This window comes from Alosa pseudoharengus, unplaced genomic scaffold (assembly GCF_046254945.1).
Source record: "Alosa pseudoharengus isolate Yale_2024_CS ecotype anadromous, Long Island Sound unplaced genomic scaffold, YU_APseudo_1.1 YU_APseudo_1.1_scf_8, whole genome shotgun sequence".
Lineage (NCBI taxonomy): Eukaryota > Metazoa > Chordata > Actinopteri > Clupeiformes > Clupeidae > Alosa > Alosa pseudoharengus.
Window position 1 is genome coordinate 11,308,713 of NW_027468870.1, and position 10,164 is coordinate 11,318,876.

Genomic DNA, 10,164 nt, shown 5'->3' on the forward strand with positions numbered 1-10,164 from the left:
GCGGGTTAGAGAGGCTTTGTGAATGTAACAGGACAAGGTCCACGCCCTTTGAAACAGCCCCTGAACGTGGCTGTTTTGTCTGCACTAAAGTCGTGTTGGTCGATCTTACATGTTTGTTGTTTTTGTTTACTGTATGTTTGAATGCGCGTTAACACGCACACGGGAGATGAACTGTACACCGGACGTTGCTCTCGTCCAGTTTTATTCTGTCTGTTAAAGTGGCCTTGAGCGCCCTGTGTGTTAAGTGTTAACAGAAACTGTGGTTGTGAACTGAATGTGTGTTTCCAATTGTGAATGGACAGTAACCAGAGGAGTAGCCTGTTTCATGCCAACGTGTGAGAAGAGCATTAGGCCTTGCTGTATAAGATAAGTTGTCCATCCCACTAGTATTTGTGAGTGCATATACTGTGTATTGTGTGTATTAGGATTAGTGGCTCCTTTGTTGATCTTTCTCTCGCTGGACAGGAGCTGCAGGCCAATTGGGGTGGCGGGCTATCTCAAGGTGGTGGCGTCCCTTCACTTTTCCTGCTAAGGTGCATCTGAGTATTTGGTATTGACATGTTCACGTGTGGTGTGTCTTTAGACCCTCTCCTCTGAAATACTCTCCAGCCCTGGGTAAGCGCCAGCCCTGTTCTTGGATCTTCCCATCCTTCATCAGCCATTAGTCTGGTTTGTGTGTGTGTGTGTGTGTGTTTGTGTGTGTACAGTATATGTGTGTGTGTGTGTGTGTGTGTGTGTGTGTGTGTGTGTGACTGCGTGTTATGTCGGTGCCTGAGTGGCAGAGGTTCTGACTGTCTGAAGAGAACCAACTCCCTATACGTTTTTAATTAATGTAAATAAAGACAGAGTTTATTTTTGGAACCACGCCTCTGGTTTTCTGTGACCACGAACCTGTGTTGCCTGGTTGGGGTTCACGTAACGTATTAAATAGTCCAATTGATTGAATATTCTGAGGGGCAGGGCCTCAGATGGCGTAGCCGACATGTCGCAATATAGAGCCAACCTTCCACTTGCCACATTTGGTTATCTACCTGACCATGGAAAACGTCCAACTGGCAGAGCACAGCTCTCAGAACAAAGAGCAGGAAGGTTGGGTGCCTTGCTAAATGTAAGAGTGGAGTAGGCAGAGAGAGATATTAAAGGTTGTATCAGTGATAGCGGGGATACGTCACTTCTGTTCAAACAAAACAGAGAGCTAGATCGCTACTCCCTCCCCCTCCCTCCCCATCCAATTAAAACTCTCCTAAGCGCGCATCTCGTCCGTCGGTTATTGGTTGAAACCCTTTATTTTGCCTTTGAGTGGGTTGCCAACCCTTGTTGGTAGCAATTGTTTTTGTGTACAGATCTCGGAGCCTAGGCTGCCTACAGAGACGTGTTTTTTTGACGGCCTGCTTATGGGGCAAACAGCTTTGGGCCTGAAATCGCTGACACAACCTTTAAAGAGAGGACACTGCAAGAAAGGAAAATCACAGTCGGCGTGATTTTGTGATCAGACGGCGGGCGCATGAGGATGTTATTGAAGGTCTCCTTTAAATCTTCTAGCAAACTTGTATGGTGTTTCAAAAAGAACATTTTACAGGTGAATGAAGGAAAATGGTCTCTCTGTTCGTGGATGCTATTCCAGCATATTTGATGAACTTGATTGTGTTGTGAGGTCCATAAAATCAAGAATGCCCCACGCTGGATGTAGATTGGTTAAGGGTGAGGTATTAGCCAGAGGCTACCGTGCAGAGGTGTAGAGTGAGGAGTAGTGTACAGCGTGTGGATGGAGCTTTGACCAGGATGATACAGGTTGGATGTGTAGCTTGCAGAACCTACGGTGTCCCTGCACCACTGTCTTTGATTCATGTAGACACACACTAACCATAAATTAATTAGGTCAGTGTGTTGTTGGCTCTCCCTTCACTTTCTCACACACACAGGGTGTCACCGAGTGACGGACAGTAAGTGGAACAAATAGTTAAGCCACTGCATCCCACCCGGACGAGTTAAGGGGCGGTCTGTCATAGTTCGCAGTAAAGCCTGAAGTAATTAAGTAACAATAGCGTACAGGTGTTGGCAAGTAAAGGATAGCCGTGGATTGGAGAATGGGGCACCGAGTGCACGCTTTTAATGATGTTAACTTTGAGTCTCAGCAGAGAAATCAGCAGGACGAGTCGCTGGCAAGCACCGGGAGAAACAAAGGCAGAGCCGCGCCGAAGATATCCACTGAGCCGCACCGGAGGCGTTTACACTGGCCGCCGGACTATAACGAACCAAGAAAGGAAACCATACACGGGGTCTGGCGTGTTATGCGAAACAGACGAGGGACTGAAGACACCACGGACTCTCCCGGCTGGGAAGCTAAGTAGCCATTCTTTCCCTGCATGATCGATTGTGTTAAACTGGATGAACTAGACGGTTTAAATGGAAACGAGAAGCTAGCCATTGTTGTGCTGTTGCCCAGCTTGAATGAATTGTACGTGTGACACCCGCCTGCTTAGTTGAACTCTCTATTTGGATTTAAGCCAACACAGTCCCCTCGGAGGCGCTGGCCTGTCCATCTGCACTGGTGCGTGTTCTAGCTAACTAGCTGTCGTATGGCTAATGTTTGTTTACCTCACTAAGTTTCCCCTACTTGAATTTAAGCTAACGCTATCTCCCTGGAAGTGCCGGCCTGTCCATTCCCATTGGTGCGTGCTCTAGCCAGCTAGCTTGTATAGCTAATATCTGCTTACCCCATTCAATTGCCTTACCTGGATTTAAGCTAACGCTATCTCCCTGGAAGCGCTGGCCTGTCCATCCCCATTGGTGCGTGCTCTAGCCAGCTAACTTGTATAGCTAATATCTGCTTACCCCATTCAATTGCCTTACCTGGATTTAAGCTAACGCTATCTCCCTGGAAGCGCTGGCCTGTCCATCCCCATTGGTGCGTGCTCTAGCCAGCTAGCTTGTATAGCTAATATCTGCTTACCCCATTGAATTGCCTTACCTGGATTTAAGCTAATGCTATCTCCCTGGAAGCGCTAGCCTGTCCATCCCAATTGGTGCGTGCTCTAGCCAGCTAGCTTGTATAGCTAATATCTGCCTACCCCATTGAATTGCCCCTACCTGGATTTAAGCTATCGCTGTCCCCTTGGAAGCGTCGGCCTGTCCATCCTCATTGGTGTCTGCTCTAGTCAGCTGGCTGTTCTATGACTAATATCTGCCCACCCCATTGAATCGCCCTATCGGATTTAAGCTAACGCTGTCCCCGTGGAAGTGCTGGCCTGTCCATCCCTATTGGAGTTTGCCCTAAACCTGCTAACTGACTTGTGAAGAGTATCTGCTTGCCTTATTGAACTGTCTCTACCAGGATTTAAGCCAACACTGTCCCCTTGGAGTGCTAGCCTGTCCTCCCTCATCACCACCGAACATCTACAGCCTGCCGTAAACCAGACACGATTGAACCACAGTGTGCTGTGACTGAACACAGAGTGACCCCCCCCCTCCTCCTTCACATGTGCCAAGTGTGACCAGAGTGTGTGTGTGCAGTGACGTTCCACAACAGGGTGAATCCCTCCGACGGTTGCAGTGAGTGACCCCTAACCCGCAGGCTGTGATCAAGGCCCCTTTGGTGACGTGGCAGCAAGACGACAACCCCCGCTGCAACTAGAGGTAAGCTGGCCTGGAATATTGAAAGACCAGCTGCCAAGTGGTTGACCCTGCCTAATTGTCCCTTTGCCTTCTCTTCTAGTCTGGGGCGGTGTGGGTGCTGAATTGGGGAGTGTGGCCAGAGACTCCTGGGACCGAGACAGTGCTTTTGGCCCTCACAAGGGTTTCCGCACCAGCAAGTTTACTTTTAAAAATAAAATGGTATACTTTCTTACTAAACATTGGCCTCTGCTCGGGTTTTATTGGCGGGTGTGGTTGCTCCTTGGGGTAGAATATAACTGGGCCAAACAGCGCCCCCTAGCGGTCACAAGTGGCGTAGTCGGCAGGATTGCTGCCCCAGGTTGAGCAACCACTCTACCAATATGAGCGAGAGAGAAGGGACAAGTCACCAAGCAGCAATGCCTGTTTTCATGGGGGCCCCTTGGGCACCACGGTACGGGGGTACGCATTCCGATCTGTCCTTTGAAGACTGGACGGCCCAGACAAGGTATTTGGCTGGCCTGCAAGGGCTGAGCGAACAGCAACAAGTACAGTTTATCTTGGGATCGCTGGAGGGAGAAGCTAGGCGGGAAATCTTAGCAGCTAGCGAGGACGATCGTGCTACAGCTAAAAGAATCTTTGACTGTCTGGAGAAGATATATGGTGATAATACGCCAACGGCAACCTTGAGAACAAAGTTCTTTAACTGTAGACAAGGCCCCAAACAGTCACTTCGATCTTTTGTGTTACAGGTTCGAGAACTATTCAATCGCCTGACAAACCGAAACGATGTAGGGTTGGGGACAGCCGAAGGACAGAGTGCAGCAGAAAGACGGAAGGGAGCGGATGGCCTGGTGCGTGACCAGTTCCTCTTGGGCCTGCAGGAGGGACCCATCCGACATGCCCTGAAGCTACAGCTCCGGCGGGACCCCACCCTAACCTTTGATGCAGTACGGACAGAAGCCCTGGCTCTGGAAAGGGACATGCGGGAAGTGGGGGAGCCGACGGATTGTATGGTAGCGAGTTCCATGGGGCCAGCCCCAGCCCCAAACCCAATCCCAACGGCAGACTGGAAGAAGGAGCTGAGGGAGGAAATCATGAAGGAGGTCAAGGAGCAGATGGGGGAGCTGTCCAAGAGCCTTCTGTCTGAGCTGCGGGCCAACCGACCCCTCGGATCCTCACCACACAGAGAGAGGTCATTCTCGGATGGAGCAGGGAGGGGACGACCGTCGGCAACGCGGACCAACTCGAGGTTGCAGTGGGACTCCCAAGGCCAGCCCATCTGCCATCGTTGCGGGGTTGCTGGACACATTGGCCGTCATTGCACAGCCCGCCGTTCCTCCCAGTCGGATTTTTAGCTCGCCCGGCCACTGTGGGGCAAGTGACCGGGACAACACCTGCCAATTCTACTCCCCACCCAAGAAACGCCTTAGTCGGACAGTGCCCCCTAGTTGAAATAGGAGTAAATGGCCACTCCGTACAATGCTTAGTTGACACCGGCTCTCAGGTCACCCTGTTTGCAGAAAGCCTATGCAAAGAACTATTCGGCCAGTCATTAGAGCAAGGCGAGGATATCCCCTGGTTAACACTCCGGGGGGCAAATGGGCTCAACATCCCTTATGTTGGCTACTTCGTTACGGATCTACAGGTTCGAGGTGTGCAGGTACCCAATAGAGGCATTGTTGTTGTGCAAGATTACTGCTTAGGGGCCCACCGTGCTTTGCTTGGGATGAATGTGTTAACTGAGTGCTGGCAGAATTTGTTTCAGGATGGAGGCTCCACCAGAACCAACAATCCCAGGACCCGGGAGGAGAAGGAGTGGGAACCCGTGATTGCGGACTGTCGCCGGATCCAGACCGCACTGACGCAACAGGGCAGGGTTGATACTGCCCGCGCTGCATGTCGTTATGCAGTGACCATCCCGGGCTGCAGCGAAGCATTTATTTGGGCCAGGTTGCCAGCCCGTGCGTATGGACCAGAGGGCTGGGTGGTCATAGAACCGCACAGTGAGAACTCAACCCTCCAAGTGGCCCGCTCTCTTGCAACAGTACGCCGGGGCCGCGTTCCCGTGCGACTGCGGAACGTACAACCCTACCCTGTGGCCATCCACCGGCACCAAGGCCTTGCACGAGTTACGCCCGTGTGCCCCCAACAGGTGAGAGAAGGAAAGGACATCTGCTGTACCCAAGTGAGTCCGGGAGTTGTGGAGGTTGGGGTGGTTGAGGCTGGCCAGGGAGGGGATGCACCTGCGGTAGACTTACCTGAATATCTGTCCTGTGAATCCCTGCAGGGGGAGGGCTTAGATGTAGAACAACAGCAACAACTGCGGGTGTTTTTGAGCCGGTGGCAACATGTCTTTTCTGCTCACGAGGAGGACTACGGGTGTACGGACGTAGTCAAACACCAGATCCCGACCGGTGACTCAGCCCCTCTTAGGGAACGTTACCGGCCCGTGCCCCCCACACTTTATAAGGAAATCCGCACTCTACTCCAGGGCATGCTAGAGGGTGGCATTATCCGTGAAAGCAGCAGCCCATGGGCTGCCCCTGTTGTGCTTGTCCAGAAGAAATCGGGAGCCTGGAGATTCTGTGTGGACTATAGGAGACTGAACAGCATTACCAGGAAGGATGCTTTCCCGCTGCCAAGAATCGAGGACTCTTTGACAAGCTTAACACAGGCCGCTTGGTACTCCACCTTAGACTTAGCCAGCGGCTATTGGCAGGTGCAAGTGGAAGAGAGTGACAGAGAGAAGACTGCGTTTACCACCCCTTTCGGTCTCTATGAGTGGGACCGAATGCCTTTTGGCTTGTGCAACGCGCCAGCTACCTTCCAGAGGCTGATGCAGCGGTGTCTGGGAGGTCAGCTGGCGGAGTCTACACTTGTTTACCTTGATGATGTCATCTCTTTCTCAACAGACTTCCCTACCCATTTGAGCCATCTAGAAGAGATTTTCCGGGCCATGGAGAGGTATGGCCTTAAACTACGCCCCAAAAAGTGCCAGCTCTTCCGGAGGGAGGTGCAGTTCCTGGGCCACAGAGTCAGCCATCGTGGGGTAGCCCCGGACCCTGAGAAAGTCGCTGCTGTCCAAAACTGGCAGCCACCCACCACGGTCAGGCAAGTGCGGTCTTTCTTGGGGTTCGTGGGGTACTACAGGCGCTTCATTAAAGACTTTTCGAAGATTGCCAAACCACTGAATGAGCTATTGGTAGGCACTGGGCGTTCTAGAGGCCGGCGTTCACCCCCAATAGCGTGGAACGCAGAGTGTGTAGCCGCTTTTCAACGCCTGAAGCAGGAACTCGTACAGGCACCCATTCTGGCATATGCAGATTTTAACAAACCGTTTATTGTGTATACTGACGCTAGCAACTGTGGGCTAGGAGCAGTGTTAGCGCAGCAACAGGGTGGGGTAGAACGAGTGATAGCATATGCCAGCCGGAGTCTCCATCCGGCTGAGCGAAATGATGCAAACTACAGCTCCTTTAAATTGGAGTTCTTGGCAATGAAGTGGGCGCTGGCCGAAAAGTTTAAAGACTTCCTATGGGGTGCAAAAGTGACAGTCATAACCGATAACAACCCCCTTGTCCACCTTCGTACCGCGAAGCTTGGGGCGGTTGAACAACGATGGGCGTCACAGCTAGCCAACTTCGACTACCAAATCCAATATCGACCGGGCAAAGAACATACCAATGCCGACGTACTCTCCAGGCTTCCCACTACAGACGCAGTACCTTGTAGTGAGGGACCACCGACATCGCCAGAAGACGGCCTCCTCGTTGGGGTTGTGGAGGCCCCAGGAGCACCCGAAGGCTCGATCCCTGCCACTTGGGGCTGGAACCCGAGCCACTGGCAGGAGAAGCAAAGGGAAGACCCAGACCTGGTGGCCACCTCCCGGTACCTAGACCAGGGGGCGATGCCAGCAGCCCCAGAGAGAAACGCTCGATCCCAGAGGGTGAGACAGTTGTTGAGCCAGTGGAAGAGGTTAAGTCTAAAAGATGGTGTGCTGTGCCGGGCAGTCCAGGATCCTTCTACCCATGCTGTCTTAACCCAAATTGTGGTGCCGCAGACACAAACCCAGGCACTATTGGAGGCCTATCATAACCAGATGGGTCACCAAGGCCGAGAGAGGACCCTCTCCCTCCTGCGACGCCATTTTTACTGGCCACAAATGGAAGCTGCAGTTGCGGCGTTTATCCAACGCTGCCCCCGCTGTATCCTGCGGAAGACGAGGCCAGACAGCCGGGCCCCCCTAGTGCCTATTGTGCCAAAAGCCCCCCTTCACATATTGGCTACTGACTTCCTGACTCTGGGAAACTCTACCGAGCGACATCACAATGTGCTAGTCATTACGGACTTGTTTACTAAGTACAGCTGGGCAGTCCCTACAGCTGATCAGACGGCTTTGACCACGGCACGAGTACTCTGGCGCCACGTGTTCCAGTCATTCGGGTGCCCAGAAGTGCTGCATTCCGATCAAGGACCCAACTTCGAGTCTGCCGTGATCAAAGAATTGTGCCAGATGTATGGATGCAAGAAGACCCACACCACCCCCTACCACCCCCAGGGGAATGGGGGGTGTGAGCGCTTCAACCAAACCCTGCTTGGTCTCCTGGGGACGTTGGAAGCTGAACAACAACAAAGGTGGGTTGAGTATCTCCCCTCTGTACTGCAGGCATACAATAACAGTGTACATAGTTCCACAGGGTATGCACCCACCTATCTGATGTTCGGGCGTCATGTGCGCCTCCCTGTTGACCTGGTCCTTGGCACCACCGAGTCGGAAGGAGTCCAAAGCACTGCAGACTGGGTGAGTGAACATCACGCACGGTTGGAGTATGCCTATAATCAAGTTTCTGACCATCTAGGAGCAGCAGCCGAGCGCTATAAGCGGCAGTACGACCAGACGTCCCGTGATGCACCTCTCTTGCCTGGCGAGCGGGTGTTGGTCCTGGACAACCGTCGGAAAAGCAAGCTCAGCAGCCGCTGGGAAACCACACCATATGTGGTGGTGCAACGCTCTGGGCCAGACATGCCAGTTTATCGAGTACAACCCGAGGGAAGGTCAGGGCCGGACCGCACATTGCACCGCAACCAGCTACACCCCTGCCCAAACTACCCAAGACCATCCCAAGAGGCACAGCAGCAGGAGCCCCTTCCACCGAGGCCACTGATGGCATGGGCCTGGGCCCCTGGACGAGTGGAGCAGACAGAGGTGGAACAAGATAATGAGCCAGGACCTAGCCGGCCACAGAGAGCCAACCAAGGGAAACCCCCAGAGAGGTATGGCACCTGGGCCTCTTGACCATGTCCTCGGGACGAGTACATATAAGTGGGGGAGGATGTCACCGAGTGACGGACAGTAAGTGGAACAAATAGTTAAGCCACTGCATCCCACCCGGACGAGTTAAGGGGCGGTCTGTCATAGTTCGCAGTAAAGCCTGAAGTAATTAAGTAACAATAGCGTACAGGTGTTGGCAAGTAAAGGATAGCCGTGGATTGGAGAATGGGGCACCGAGTGGACGCTTTTAATGATGTTAACTTTGAGTCTCAGCAGAGAAATCAGCAGGACGAGTCGCTGGCAAGCACCGGGAGAAACAAAGGCAGAGCCGCGCCGAAGATATCCACTGAGCCGCACCGGAGGCGTTTACACTGGCCGCCGGACTATAACGAACCAAGAAAGGAAACCATACACGGGGTCTGGCGTGTTATGCGAAACAGACGAGGGACTGAAGACACCACGGACTCTCCCGGCTGGGAAGCTAAGTAGCCATTCTTTCCCTGCATGATCGATTGTGTTAAACTGGATGAACTAGACGGTTTAAATGGAAACGAGAAGCTAGCCATTGTTGTGCTGTTGCCCAGCTTGAATGAATTGTACGTGTGACACCTGCCTGCTTAGTTGAACTCTCTATTTGGATTTAAGCCAACACAGTCCCCTCGGAGGCGCTGGCCTGTCCATCTGCACTGGTGCGTGTTCTAGCTAACTAGCTGTCGTATGGCTAATGTTTGTTTACCTCACTAAGTTTCCCCTACTTGAATTTAAGCTAACGCTATCTCCCTGGAAGTGCCGGCCTGTCCATTCCCATTGGTGCGTGCTCTAGCCAGCTAGCTTGTATAGCTAATATCTGCTTACCCCATTCAATTGCCTTACCTTGATTTAAGCTAACGCTATCTCCCTGGAAGCGCTGGCCTGTCCATCCCCATTGGTGCGTGCTCTAGCCAGCTAACTTGTATAGCTAATATCTGCTTACCCCATTCAATTGCCTTACCTGGATTTAAGCTAACGCTATCTCCCTGGAAGCGCTGGCCTGTCCATCCCCATTGGTGCGTGCTCTAGCCAGCTAGCTTGTATAGCTAATATCTGCTTACCCCATTGAATTGCCTTACCTGGATTTAAGCTAATGCTATCTCCCTGGAAGCGCTAGCCTGTCCATCCCAATTGGTGCGTGCTCTAGCCAGCTAGCTTGTATAGCTAATATCTGCCTACCCCATTGAATTGCCCCTACCTGGATTTAAGCTATCGCTGTCCCCTTGGAAGCGTCGGCCTGTCCATCC